This window comes from Berghia stephanieae, chromosome 10, assembly GCF_034508935.2.
Source record: "Berghia stephanieae isolate SIO BIC M18660-M18661 chromosome 10, UCSD_Bste_1.3, whole genome shotgun sequence".
In the NCBI taxonomy this organism is placed as follows: domain Eukaryota; kingdom Metazoa; phylum Mollusca; class Gastropoda; order Nudibranchia; family Aeolidiidae; genus Berghia; species Berghia stephanieae.
Window position 1 is genome coordinate 665,417 of NC_088369.1, and position 15,262 is coordinate 680,678.

At 37.3% G+C, this 15,262-nt stretch overlaps 1 long non-coding RNA gene across 1 annotated transcript in view; it reads left to right on the forward strand.

The window, feature by feature from the left end:
- The first annotated feature begins 254 nt into the window (after positions 1–254).
- LOC144981159 (uncharacterized) overlaps positions 255–15,262 on the forward strand; it is a 17,980-nt gene continuing 2,972 nt past the window's right edge. Inside the window, exons 1-2 of the long non-coding RNA XR_013647026.1 lie at positions 255–416; positions 7,890–8,030. This is a non-coding gene — a long non-coding RNA (uncharacterized LOC144981159). The remainder of the gene's footprint in view (positions 417–7,889; positions 8,031–15,262) is intronic.

A 15,262-nucleotide genomic window follows, 5' to 3' on the forward strand; every position in this document is an offset into this window, starting at 1 on the left:
TTATTATTATTATTATTATTATTATTATTATTATTATTATTATTGTTGTTGTTGTTTATTTGTTTAACATTTTTTAGAATTATTTTTGTTTTTATTTTTTTTTTTCATTATTATTATTTTATTTTCTGTTGTTTTTATTTTAACAAAGAGAAAACGCAACTTCGGCATAGAGAATTCTATTTAGACGTGCAATTTAATTGGCTGCTCGTGAAAGTGAGTGCGCACTATAAATAGACACAAAAGACAATGGTGAATTCAAATGCGGCATTGTGAAAGCAATTTCGACACAAACTTCTCATAATTGTCGTTTGGGTCTGTTTTTGTTTTGACCACGAGTTAAGAAGAAAACATGGTAAAAAAATATTCCAAGATCCCATTGAATTACAAAAGAAGGCTTATCGAAGCATATGAAAGAGGTGAGGATTATTTAGATATTGCCAAAGCATTTGAAATAAAACTATCCTCTGCCTATCACTATGACTATCACTATGACTATCATATCGTGAAGCGATGTTTTGATAACAATGGAGTGATAGCGAAGGCTCGGGGTGGTAGATAACGGGCTGGAAAGGTTGACGTCGCCATGAATTTAGTAGTTGAGGATATCGTGAACAATCATCCAGGATTTACTATAAAGAAAATAAATAATGAACTAAGGCATCGTCTCCCAACAGCACCTCATGTCTGTAGCAGTACAATTAGCAGCATTATCATTATGAATGGAATGCTGCTGACCCTGAAGAAACTGGAAGACGTACCACAAGAGAGAAATACAGAAAACAACAAAAATTTACGGTATGAATTTGCGACATGCAGATTGTAATAAACGATTTTATTTATGTTGACGAAGCGGGAATCAACTCGTGGACAAGAAGAACACGGAGTCGTTCTCAAAGAGGTTCTCGGACTGTCTGTGTGGTCAGTGTCAGACGAGGGGAAAACACGATGGTGTTTGCAGTAAGTAGTAGGTGTGGACTTATTCATCATAAATTACTGGAATGTGGCCTGACTTGTGAACGATTCAACAATTTCCTGCAAGAGGCAAGCGGACAATATAGAACGGACTCGGCATGTTTCATGTTTGGCAATGCACCAGCACATCGCTGCCCTCTGATGACAAAACGTCGCATATGCTGATAACAACATTTTTCAGGAGAGCAAAAAAACTGTTCGATTCAATTTTAAATTCGAGGATCATTACAACTCTAATTTGAAAACACATTTCGAACCCCTTTTTTTGGCCACGTTTTTCCTGAAAATTATTCGATATTTGAATCAAAAATAAGCATTTTAGAGGGGTTTCAACTTTTTGTCATATTGTAGTTGGTGTTATTTATTACATGCATTTATGACAGAACGTCGCATATGTCATATGCGACAACTCTATTGGGAGAAAATTTCTACTCTGACCACAAACCGTCGCATATGGTTACATACGACGCTCTGTCGTAAATGATGGTAATAAAATACGTCATAGGAAATATACGACACAGGGTGAATATATACTGGTCATGTTCAATTAGGAAACTCTTTTATTTTGGTTGGAGTGGCCTTTACATATCTGACACAAATGCCAATTCACTAACTTGACAAGAAATTACACACGTAAACATGAGCAGTAAACAGTCACATAGGTCTATAACACTATCTCACTCAGACTTTCGTCTCTTCAGTATTGCTATCAAGTCATAGATTGTTGACATTGATTTTTGTTTCTCGCTCCATATTTTAATTCTATCATGAGGACATGCTATATTCTCATACAAAAAATAATATTTGAATAAAATGGACGAAAAAGAAATGTGGTAAAAGTAAAAAAAAAAATATCAAAATGCAATTTCTTTTCCGGTTTTTGCCAAGTCACTGCATTTAGGATCAGTGGGCATGTTCTCCCAAAAAGCTCTCCGGTTTAAGGGCATTAAAGGCACAAGCTTGTCAACAATGTCTTTTTTTTCTTTTTAGGATTAATCCCTCGCGGAACTTTTCTCGGCTCCGCATTTTGTGTGAAATTTTTTTGAAAAAATTGAACTGTGTAAAGTCAGCCTCGTCAATTTTCTTCTTAAAAAACATACTTCCACTTCCCTTACGGAATTGCACTGATGTTATGTCTGATAGATAAGGACGATCTGACGCGTTGTTTAGGGTGTACTGGTTTGTTCCTGACTCCCAGTTTGAAAAGTCTGTTATTCGCATTTGGTGTACTTCACAACCAGCATCGACAAAGGATTCCGTGATGTCATCAAAATCACAAGGTTTCCCACTTCTGCGGTTCATGACTTTTTCAATTCTGGAGTGGGTCAAATCAGCTGCCATGAACGTGTGTCCGGGTTCAAAATATTTAATCGTGATCACGTTAGCGTTTATAAGCCTGCTGTCGTTGAGAACATATAAAAACATTGAATAAATTGTCCAATTTTTATTTTGGCCGCTGCAGTTGTCCAGCCAGATAAGGATTGAGAATCAAAAATATGTAAAAGGACGACGCAATGTCTTCATCACGCCTTCCCGCAATTCCTTCGTGCCATACTATTGTATGGTCTTTGGCATTCTTGCCACATTTTTTTCGGTCTCCAAGAAAAGCGAATGTTTCATTATACACACACACACACACTCTTGAAGTAAAAATGGAACGCTTGAACTGCTCCATTCTTGGCAATAAAATGACTTTTTGCAAGTCTCCAGCGAATTTTGGCCTCGTTGCATCAAAAGGTGTTGTTGAATCTCGCATGTATTCAGCCCGAGCTTTGGTGTAGCGATTTTTGTGCGACAGATGCTTCCCGATTTCTTTGCAAATGTTTTCACACTCGCAATTCAGTTGATGAAATTTGTATTCGTTGCATTCCTCGCACTCTTCATTTCCGAGTTTTGCAAAGGATACATTCATCTCTTTAAAAGCTTTGTAATAAAAGCTGTAGCTGACGTGCACTTCTGATGATTTACAAAAGTCCTCGTACATATCACGAAGCGTCAGGTCTGCAGGCAGGTAACGACCAAGTGGTGCATGCTCACGTCTGTAGTGCGAAATTTTGGGCTGAAATTTATTCACGTGATTGTGAATAATTTCGTGATTAATTTTATGTTTTAGGCTGTGCTTACCCCTCTTGTCGACAGGAGCTTCGATGACATTGTTTGCTCCTATTTCAACATCCTGGAAGGCTGTGCGTATGGCCCGATCGTTCTTAGCAGAGTAGCCAAGGGTTTCAAGAAGAAAGTCTTACACACGTTTTCGTATATCCCTTCTCCTGTTCTAAATGAGTACTTGTATGTACAAGACTTTTTTGCCTCACACCTGGGCTGCCCTTTGACTGTTCGCCGTTCACATTCAATTTTCTGAATGTGTCTCAACAGGAAGCGTTTTTGGTCTTGCCTGCTGAGTTTCCAGAAATGATCGATAATTTTCTCACAAAATGATGAAAAGTTGAAGTTACTCTCAATTGAAATAGTAGAAATAAGAAAAAACGTGCTTCCATAGAGCTGGTACTTAGTCATCTGACTACGAGGTGGGATGACCGGAAACGTCTGCATGCACCATTTCTCATGACCAAGATTCATAAATTCTTGTTCTATCTTCCATAATCAAAAATAATTGGTGTGGGACGAGGAATGACAAGAAGTCGTTGTATCATTCCATTCTCACGCATTTGGTTAGTGTTAGTAAAGTGACGTATTGTAACCATTTATAAACATATATTTACCACTGAACGACGTATATGGGCATATGCGACGGTTTACCAAAAATATTTCAGTTCACACTTAAAGGCTGCATATATAGCGTGCGTCGTATTTATTACAAAGCGTCGCATCTAACCATTTGCGTCGTTCTACGGTAAATGATCTGCATATGCGACATTTAGTTGTAAATACAAGCTTATTCTTTTATAATTAGGTCATGTTGTATATGCAATGAATCTTATAAAATCATTATTTGAATAGATAGAGACATGGGACCAAGAGTAAAAGATGCGTCTTAGCCTCAACTTTCAGAATCTGAGAAAAAAGAAATTTGACCTAATTCTACACATGCGACGTTTTGTCATCAGAGGGCAGATCGGAATGCCCCAAACATTCCTTTGTCGGAATATCATACGATCGAATTTTACCACCTTACTCCCCCTTTCTTAACATGATTTGTGAAAACGCTTTCAGCTATAGGAAAAACTTTGTACAACAAAATTCAGCAGAAATTTGCCATTGTCTTCTTACAATGGAATACTGAATGAATGGCAAGTCTTGCTCAGCTGGTAGAACAGGGAATAACTTCTGTATAATAATTGGAGGAAGGTAACTGGAGTTATGTGTAACAAACGAATTTCCACAAATCTGAAGGGAAAATATATACATCTGTTGTAAGAACAGCAATGTCGTATGGACTAGAGACAGTAGCTACGACAAAGAAACAAGATAAAGAACTTGAGGTGGCAGAAATGAGGATGCTGAGAATAGTCACTTATTGGCTGGACAAGAAAAGATAAAGTGAGAAATGAACGAATTCGAAGGTTGAATGTAGTGAAGAATGTATCGATTAAGATGAGAGAAGATATATATATATATATATATATATATATATATATATATATATAATATATATATATATATGTGTGTGTGTGTGTGTATATGTGTGAGTGTGTGTGTGTCTGTTAAGAGACGAGAGAGAGAGAGAGAGAGAGAGAGAGAGAGAGAGAGAGAGAGAGAGAGAGAGAGAGAATACGTGGAAAGAAAGTATTGGATATATAATTAGCGGGTTGGTAAAAAGGGACGTCCGAAGACTAGATGGATGGATAGGGTAAAGGGCGATATGAAAGAACTGGGCCTGGAGGAAGATGGTGCCAAGAACCTAGATGTATGGAGATGTGGCATGCATTATGGCAACCCTGTAAGATTCGGGATAAGCTGAAAGAAAAAAAAGAAGAAGAAGAAGAGGAAGAAGAAGAAGAAGAAGAAGAAGAAGAAGAAGAAGAAGAAGAAGAAGAAGAAGAAGAAGAAGAAGAAGAAGAAGAAGAAGAAGAAGAAGAAGAAGAAGAAGAAGAAGACGAAGAAGAAGATGATGATGAAGAAGAAGAAGAAGAAGAAGAAAAAGAAGAAGAAGAAGAAGAAGAAGAAGAAGAAGAAGAAGAAGAAGAAGAAGAAGAAGAAGAAGAAGAAGAAGAAGAAGAAGAAGAAGAAGAAGAAGAAGAAGAAGACGAAGAAGAAGAAGAAGAAGAAGAAGAAGAAGAAGAAGAAGAAGAAGAAGAAGAAGAAGAAGAAGAAGAAGGATTATTTTCATGTTCTCGTACCGCGTTCAAAAACATGAACGGAGTAATGGGCTGGTAACATCATTGTCGGTTTCTAAAAATTATACTACTTAGCGCCATTCAGACATCATGTCCCTCTCATCCTAGATGTGAAGTGTTGATGTTTGCTATTTGAGCACGTTTAATTTTAATAGATATAATATTGTGATACACAAAATTTTATGATAAAATTCATGCTCCTGTTTTATGGTCGAATTCTATAAAGGTTTCCTGTTTTATTGAATAGTAATAGTAGTTAATGTCACAGAATTCCTATTAAATAATGCTGTAATATATTTTTACATTTATATATTTATATATATATATATATATATATATATATATATATATATATATATTTATATATTACAATGTTATCTAAGCCTATTATTGTCTCCGTGTCAGCTAACCTCACTGCCGACTCTGAACGAAACAACACGTTAAAAAAAAATTTTAGCCGGAAGACTCGTCATCCCAATATCGATCGATTTTAATGACCCCCATCTGGTGAAAACATTCTCCAACCTGGGACTTCCATAAAGTTACATATTTGAGAGTTTTTGATAAGACGAGGTCATTTTAATCAGTCGATATTTGAAGGACGAGTTATATGGCCAAAATTTCTAAAACTATTTATTACAGAGAAAGGCAAAAATGCCATTCACAAAAGACGAGTAATATTAATATAGAATAGATTAATGATATGACATTTGTAACTCACCGACTTTAAACGGTAATAATAATAATATATTGAAGTGATGCAGCTGCTGTTTGATGAATCCGTAATACAATTATGAGACTCTAATATGGAACAAAATTGTGGTGTTCAAATATTGGCTCTAATCTCCTTTCAAGTGTAAAACTACTCACCCGGAGGGCTGAATACATACCTTATGCAAGTGATCCTTTGTCTTCAGAGTGACGGCATCTTATTTGCCAGTCTAAATATATTATTCATTTCATCAATAAAGACCATCCACCCTCGCTCTAATTACGTCCTATAATCAGATAGAATTGCCTATACAACCGGCTACTAAAATAGTTATGCTACCTTTTGATTTAATATGTAACCTCTTCAACATTAGTCCTCCGAAGGACTGGTTACATACACACTTCCAAGGATTTTGCAACCAGAATGGTTAAAGGTGTGACGTCACGGCTGCTCATTTGACCCCATGCACAACACATTTATACCCCTCTTATCTCTCTCTCTCTCTCTCTCTCTCTCTCTCTCTCTCTCTCTCTCTCTCTCTCTCTCTCTCTCTCTCTCTGTATATATATATATATATATATATATATATATATCTTTTCTCTCTCTCTCTCTCTCTCTCTCTCTCTCTCTCTCTCTCTCTCTCTCTCTACCTATCTATCTATCTATCTCGCTATATAATATATATATATATATATATATATATATATATATATATATATATATGTGTGTGTGTGTGTGTGTGTATGTGTGTGTGTGTGTCTTTCTCCCTATCCCTCTCTACGATCTTTCTCTTTCTCTCTCTCCGTCTCTCTCTTTCTCTCTCTCTCTCTCTCTCTCTCTCTCTTTCTCTCACTCTCTCTCTCTTTCTTTCACTCTCTCTACTATTTTTTTCTACACTCAGCCCACTAAATCTCTTCCTTTCACATCTGTCCATTCTACGATATTTTTTATATAGCTAGATCCTAGTCTTTGTCACAAGTGGAATTTCAGCATGGCACATTACCGAACATAACGCTGTCAGCAGCCATCTGGTAAATGGATTAGCCACACATTTATCTCCCTTGCCTAAATGACACTTCACATATAATATATGTGCGTGGGGGGAAAAAACCCTAATCCACCCGCTCGCTACGCTCAGACAATAACGGACAATGGAAAATTAGGTGTTAGGCATCTGGAACGACCCGCCCACCACCACCCTATGTTCGAAACAAAGATACCTAGGAATCGGACTCTGGTCGCCCAAGAATGATAAAAACCACACCTTGCATCGAATCATTCTCTTCCACAAGTTGTCTTTCAGGAAAGGACGTCGAGTTTATTCCGTTCAGTGGTGTAATATTAAGAATAAGGGGTGAGTGGAATACATTGATTTTATTTTCTTAAAATCCTTTCTGATCTACAGACTATGTATCAACAGCCTCATCTGCCTACTCTTGCCTCTATTCGTATACCTATGATTTCGATATGCATGGTTTTATGACGTGGTTACATGTAATTTGATTATACGTTACAATATTATTGTTTATCTAAACTAGTGCAGACTTTTAATTCATAAGTCCCGAGTACCTATCGTTTGTATAATCATTGCTATCTGGGCGTTTCACGTAGTAGACTATTTTACTCAAATATTATTAGTATTAGGCTTGTTTACCCGTTTGTACTATTCGAGCATATTATATTAGTAGGTTTGAATTTAGACCAGTCTTGAGTAAACTTTATTCATATTATAAGAATGTGGCTTCATTACCTGTAATCATTACCTATATCATTACCCTCATTACCTGTACCATGTTTACCATATATACCACTTTCTGAGGGCACACAAGTCCCGCAGACAGGCGGAGGAAGTTTAACATGGAGAAATCTGACGTCTTGTGAATATTGAATTTATCATATCAAACCAGATTTCAATCACTTCCTAGCATGGATATAGGAGGGTTAGTCCAACCTCACACCATTGCATCAACGGCAATCTATATTCAAAACTTGAGAGACGGCCAGAATGGCTAAGCACCTCGGCTTCCACAAAGATAAGATTCGCAAACGTAAGCAAAAAATGTGGTTTTTTACAATGATGTAAACTAAGCAATAAAAATCTGTAAATGCGTACATTAATATTATAAAACAGAATAAATCAGACTTACTTTTATTGTCAAATATATGTGGGACTGGTACTTGTTTTTTATTCATTACTTATTTCATTGTGAAGGTTATATTCTTAAACAACTGTAAGAGTCATTAATCATTGCTGTTTACTATTTTCATATAATATGTGACGGGGAAATCATAGGATTTGCAGACCTCTATATAATTAATCTTAATTAATAGGACGATTCTGTGAGTGCTGAAGATGGCTACCTATTTAAAATGCTTGAGTAGTTTGGAAAATTATCTCTTTTCTTAAACAAAATTGTACCTCCACCTTAAATACCACATTACAGTCTTCCTCTTTCTCATTTGCCCTCCATTTTCCCTCTACTACATCTTTCATTAGGGTGCATCCGTTTCAGCATATGTGATCGAAGAAACTGAGTTTCCTCCTTTTGATGACATTCAGTAGTTCATGACAGTATCTGATACGTGATCGAATATTTATAAGAATGTGCCTCTTTTGCCACCAAACAACCACATATTATTATTTATGGTTATTTTTTCTATTATTCGCTATGAAAAGTGAGCGGTCTGAGATAGGAGCATGTGTGAATAAGTGGACGTCAATTACAACAATAATAATCATCCAGCAAAACATTCTAGTAGTCACGATCGTCAAAAATATAAGTGAAGTAAAAGGGTTCGTTCTATCAAACTCGCAAAACTTATACAGGTATACGAAATGTTTGGTAAATGTTGATCTCAAAAACAATCTAACAGAGGATTGACATGATAAATGAAGAAATTTCATAACTAAATTATTGCTATCCCTCGATGCCAAGTTGTAGTCCAATGTGTTACTCTTTTGTGGTCTGAGGGAGTGCAAGTCTTTACCTGCCTTTAAAGCGAATCTCAAGACACATCTTTACTGTATTTGCTTTTATTGACGCTATGAATCCTTGATTTGGCTATGAATTCATTGCATTGCATTTTTTTCACTCAAAATTGATAATTTATATTGTAAAGTGCCCAGAGCTTGTGTTTTACACGAGAATGAGCGCTGTATAAATGTGTATTATCATTTTCTGCCATACACTTATCGTATTTGAACCACAGAAGGTATGTTTTACTCTGAATGATATATTTTTAAAAACCCGCTCATTGGAATGTTATGGGTCTTAGACACACTTCTCAGACATATCTTGAAAATGTCTGTGGTCTGAGAGATTATTCAAACAACGCTATTTCAATGTCTGAGTTCGTCCATTATTCTTATATTAGAAGATATAATATAAAATATGGTTTAAGTTGCCATGTGTTTAGGAAAATTGACACAGTATCTCGAAGGGACAAATATCAAACATCACTTTGAGACGATTGTGTCACAATCGACGTGTACTTATTTTCAGGTCTGATAGTCCCAATTGTTCTGGGCTCATTGTTGAAACGGGAAATACTGTCAATCCAAATTTAATAAATCGATTACAACAATGTTAAATCAAACCCACAATTGCGTTCGGATACAAGTCCTGGAAATATGCACACCTAAGTCACAATTCTTTATTTCTGCAGAACATTGCCCGCTAAACAAACAATGCTTAGAATCAAGTTTAATTTACCAAGCCACAGTCACAGAAACTAAAACAAACAAGCAAGAAAAATATGTAGGACTAACAGAAAATAATTTCAAAACAAGATACAACCTCCACACCTCAACATTTAGAAACACTAACACAAAAACATCCACAAAACTCAGCGAACATATTTGGAAATTAAAAGACAACAAACTAGACCACAACATTTCATGGAAAATTTTATCTAAAGCAACAGGATACATACCAACATCAAAACAATGTAGCTTATGCCTCATATATAAGGGAACAACACAAAACAAACAACGTTTCGGCCCTTGGCCTTCGTCAGGAGACAGTAAACAAAAACACAAACAAATATGTAAATTTACAAAATATCACATTTTGTCAAATGTGGAAATAAAATTAATGTGAGGAAAGGGCGTCGAGTGTTGATGCAAGAAGTGGCGCGAGATAAGGAGAGAGAGAGAGAGAGAGAGAGAGAGAGAGAGAGAGAGAGAGAGAGAGAGAGAGAGAGAGAGAGAGAGAGAGAATGGAGAGGATGTGTATATGTTTGTGTATGTGTGTCCGTGTGCGTATGTCTGTGTATGTGTATATATAGTAAAAGTAACTGCAAAAAGGTCTTTAAAATGGGGATGGTGTAACTATAACTAATGTTGCTCATAACATACTCCTTTCATATGTATCTAATCACGTCATTATCATTGTTACTCTCAGTATGTTTGGATTCGCTACACCCTCTTCCTGTTCCACCCTTCGATATTAAAGTCTGTCTGCTAGCTTGACAACTCTGCGTCCAGTGTCTTATATTTCTAACTTAAGAAGCCTTATTCACATGGTGGCAGTGGTGGTGAACTAATCTTTGATTTTACAATTATGAACTACAAGTCTAGCTTGTTCCTAGCTCCATTTCGCCCGTGTCGTAAGTAAAAACTTATCTCTGAGTTCACCGTAACGAAAAGACGCCATCTTTGATACTCCCATATCGATTCTTCAAATTCGATATATCGATTCCTCGAATTCGATCTAATCAACTGTAAACAATGGCTTCTGCACCTGCATCAACCTCTTCTGCTGGTCTTCACAATGTTGCTACGGCTACCAACATTGCTCCTCCTCCTCCTCTCAATCTTTCAACTTCTCCACTGGACAATTGGAAGCTATTCAAGCAAACTTGGGAGAATTACTCCATAATAACAGACCTCAACAGCAAAGAAGAACAATTTAAAAAATCAATGTTTCTCCACTGCATTGGAAATGACGCCTTACGTCTGATAAACACCTTCACTTTCACTGATGATGACACTCTCGCACATATTATTGATACCCTTAACACTCATTTCGTGGGAGCAGTCAATGAAACGTATGAACGCTATATTTTCAACCAACGATCACAAAAAGGTGAAAGCATCGATTTGTTCGTCACAGATTTGAAAATTCTTGCAAAACTTGTAACTTCTGCAACTGCATGCATGATTCAATCCTCCGTGATAGAATTGTTTTAGGCATCAGAAACGCATCAACACGCAAAAGATTACTACAAGAGAAGAAACTTACTCTCGATAGATGTATTGACATTTGCAAGGCTAGCGAATCTAGTGAGACTCAATCAAGGGTCATAAATCTTCCTGACTCCCTACACAAACTGTCCTTCAAGTCTAACAACTCACACAAATTGAAACAACGTACCTTGCCTAATTCTAAAAATCAACCACCTCCTTTCAGCAAACCACCGTCCTCAACGCCATTTCGTCCTCCAACCAGGCCTCCAACTTATACTCAAACTCCTCGCAAATGTAAATTCTGTGCCTTAACTCACATTTTGCGCAAAGAATTATGTCCAGCCTATGGGAAAACATGTGGGCAATGTCGTCAACCTAACCATTTTCGAGTGTGTTGCCCCTCTGCAAATCGCACTCATCTGCTAGAAACAAACGCTGACAATGACTATGATTATCACAATGAAGAATATCTTCTTACCCTTGGCAATGATAAAAAAGCCGTTTTCATAAACCTCTTAATGGACACAAAAACAATTTCATTTCAAATAGATTCTGGATCCTCAGTTGACGTTATCCCTCAACGTTTCCTAAAACCCAGCGACAAAATCTCTCCTTGCCTTAAAACAGTAAAATCTTACACAAACCAACCCCTTGAAGTGTTAGGACAAATCTGTAAAACTCTCACCAACCCCAATGATTCCAAATCGTTCAAGACAACGATGCTAGTCGTGAATACTACTCTTTCTCCCATCCTTGGGAAACAAACCAGTAAAAGGATGGGAGTATTAAAAATAGATTATGAGAACTTTGAACACATTTTCTCGCTTACATCCCCTGCTGAGAAAATCATTAGTGAATTTGATGACATTTTTGAAACCAACATTGGCTGTTTGCCCAATACAGTGCACTCTGGATACGTCGACGTTGCCTAAGTCGATTTTTTTTCTTGGTCCCTCCCCCTTCGTCCTATATAACATTAGTAAAAAAAAAAAACTCCACATAAGTCGATGTCGCTTAAGTCGATGTTCTTATCACTCATGACTACAATAAAATCACAAATAAACAAGTATTTCCATTGGTTAAAAAAGCTACCAGTAAGAATTTTCAGTGGTTAAGATTAAGAATATCCGTGAACAATTGGCGCACATCGACGTGATGTAGGTGCTTTGCCTGACGTCCGTGTTCAATGTACATAAGCAGTATTGAATAACTTTAATTTCTCCATCTCAAATTTTACATTGTCGCAACTTCAAGTTCAAGAATTTTTTTGGTTCTAATCCCAGGCCATCCTATGTAATGCCCCTCTTAATTAGTATCAATTTTATCAAGAATTCAAGTCAAGTCTACAACTACAATTGCAAACCTATCGCGGAAAAGGAAGATTCGATGCATTTGGAAATCTGGCATGCGACAGAAAATCATCGCGTAGGAAATTGGCATACCGGCTATTTCTGTCTCGACGATTTACAAGAAGCATGACCTTGACCTAGAGGCTCCTACTCTTCCGCTTTTCGCGGAATAATTTCAGTTAATTGGTACACATTCCGCATTCAAGGCAAAAATTCCGCTTTTCACCTTTCCAATCGAGGAAAATTTAAAAAAAATTCTCTAGTGAAAAAAAAAGTGAGCTATGGCTTATTTCATCAGCATCTCCTATGGTCAATCAACACACATTTTGTGTGTCTGATTAGTCCCTTCAAAGTGTGTGCTGATGATGTCGGATGATATTATATGTTTGGGAGGGGGGTTGACCGAAGTATTATTAATATTATGGTGACTCCAATTTGTGAGGTCTATGACCTTGGTAATATTATATGTTGGCTTCATTCGGTAATAATATTATTGAGTACGGTCAGCTTCTTTCCCTATTTAATTTTAGCCCTGTGTAAGTGTGTGTGTGTGTGTGTGTGTGTGTGTGTGTACCGGCACGCGCGTCTGTTTGTTTCGGTGTGTGTGTGGGGGGGGGGGGAGAGTCCTGACAAGGTTAAATTCATCCATTCAATGCTTTGCTCTCAGACGGCCAGGACCTGTGTGTCCTCTATTATTATTTGACCCCATTCTTAGTCTACACAATCTGTACATTTTTACACATTTTATATTTTTAATCATTTGAGTACTTTTGGATTGTCCATTACATTTTCTGTTGCAAAGCATGTCATAGTCAATAACAGTAAGTTGATTCCGCCTTTTTATTTCAAATTCCGATTTTTGTATTCTGATTCCTCTATGGGGCTATTGGGGGTAGGAGCCTCTGATGACCACTACAGAGACCGCGCGATATGAAGGGACATACTTATTCTAGATTGGTTTGCTTTGTTCACATGCGTTTTTGCTCATTTGGTTACACTCCGGTTAAGTTGATTTTCGGATAAGTCGATTTTTTTCTCGGTTCCCCTGGGCATTGTCTTATCCGGAGTCCACTGTACTGTCAAACTTACATTAAGAAATGACGTCACCCCGGTTAATTCAAAACCCGCTAGACTCCCAATCGCTCTCAGAGACAAAGTAAAAATTGAACTTCAGCGTCTCACAACTCTCAATGTCATTGAACCTGTAAATACACCCACTGATTGGTGTATCAGAATGGTCGTTGCTACAAAACGCTCCGGTGATCTACGGATATGCATAGATCCAAAACCACTAAACAACTCACTCGTCAAAGAAACATATCAACTACCAGTTCTCGATGAAATATTGCCACATTTGCAACAAGCACGTCTTTACTCGAAACTTGACGTAAAAAGCGCATTCTGGCACTGTAAACTTGATAAGGATTCCAGCTCACTGACAACTATGGCTACACCTTTTGGCCAGTATAAATGGAATCGCTTACCCTTTGGCCTATGTGTCTCCAGCGAAATTTTTCAAAAACATTTATCAAGCGCTCTATCCGACTTGACTGGTGTCTTCTATGCCATTGATGACATTATTGTCACAGGATCTGCTTCTACTGACGATGAAGCTGCTTTGGACCATAACAAAAATCTCATCGCATTGCTCACCAGATGTAGACAAATGAATATTGCCCTAAATAAAGAAAAACTTGATCTCTGCAAAAACAAAATTTCATTTCTTGGCCACATCATTTCCACTGATGGTCTACAACCTGACCCTGAAAAAGTGAAAGCCATTCTGGAAATGTCACCCCCTGATAGTGTAAAAGGAGTACAACGACCCGTCGGTTTCATTAACTATCTGGCAAAATTTCTGCCCAATCTTTCAACAGTAATCCAACCAATTCGTCAATTACTGCAAAAGAACATTAATTTTCAGTGGGGTACTGCTCAAAAAACTGCTTTCGAAACTATCAAACGCTTGATTACGAATGCACATGTCCTTGGTTATTTCACCTCGCAGAAAAGCATCGTAATCCAATGTGACTCGTCTGAGCATGGTCTTGGTGCTGCACTCCTCCAAAATGACCGACCAATCGCTTATGCCTCTCGCGCTCTCACAGATACAGAAAAGCGTTACTCCCAGATCGAGAAAGAAACACTTGCCATTATTTTTTCGTTAAAGAAATTCCACCAATACATCTTTGGTAAAAAGGTACTTATACACTCTGACCACAAACCCCTTGAATCAATCATCAAAAAACCTCTTTCTTCAATGCCTCGCCGACTTCAAGGCATGATGCTCAGGATCCTTGAACACAACGTTGAAATTGCATATAAGAAAGGCTCCACAATGTTCCTTGCTGACACACTCTCTAGATCTCACCTATCCGATAATTTTGGTTACGAAGAATTCGAACAAATTAATTATGCAAATGAAGCTTCAGTTAGACCTGAACGCCTAATAAAATTTCAACAAGAAACTGATCTAGATCCAAACCTAGCTCTCTTAAAAACCTTCATTCAAAATGGTTGGCCAAATAATTCAGACATTCCACAACCTCTAAAACCATACTTTAACTTCAAACATGCCCTCTCGATCTCTGATGGCATCATCTTCAAAGACCATCAACTAGTTGTACCAACTACCTGCAGGAAAGAAATGAAAGAAGCACTCCATTCCTCTCATCGTGCCACTGATGCTTGTTTGAGAAGAGCTCGGGAAACCCTTTTTTGGCCGTCAATGAACTCCGAAATA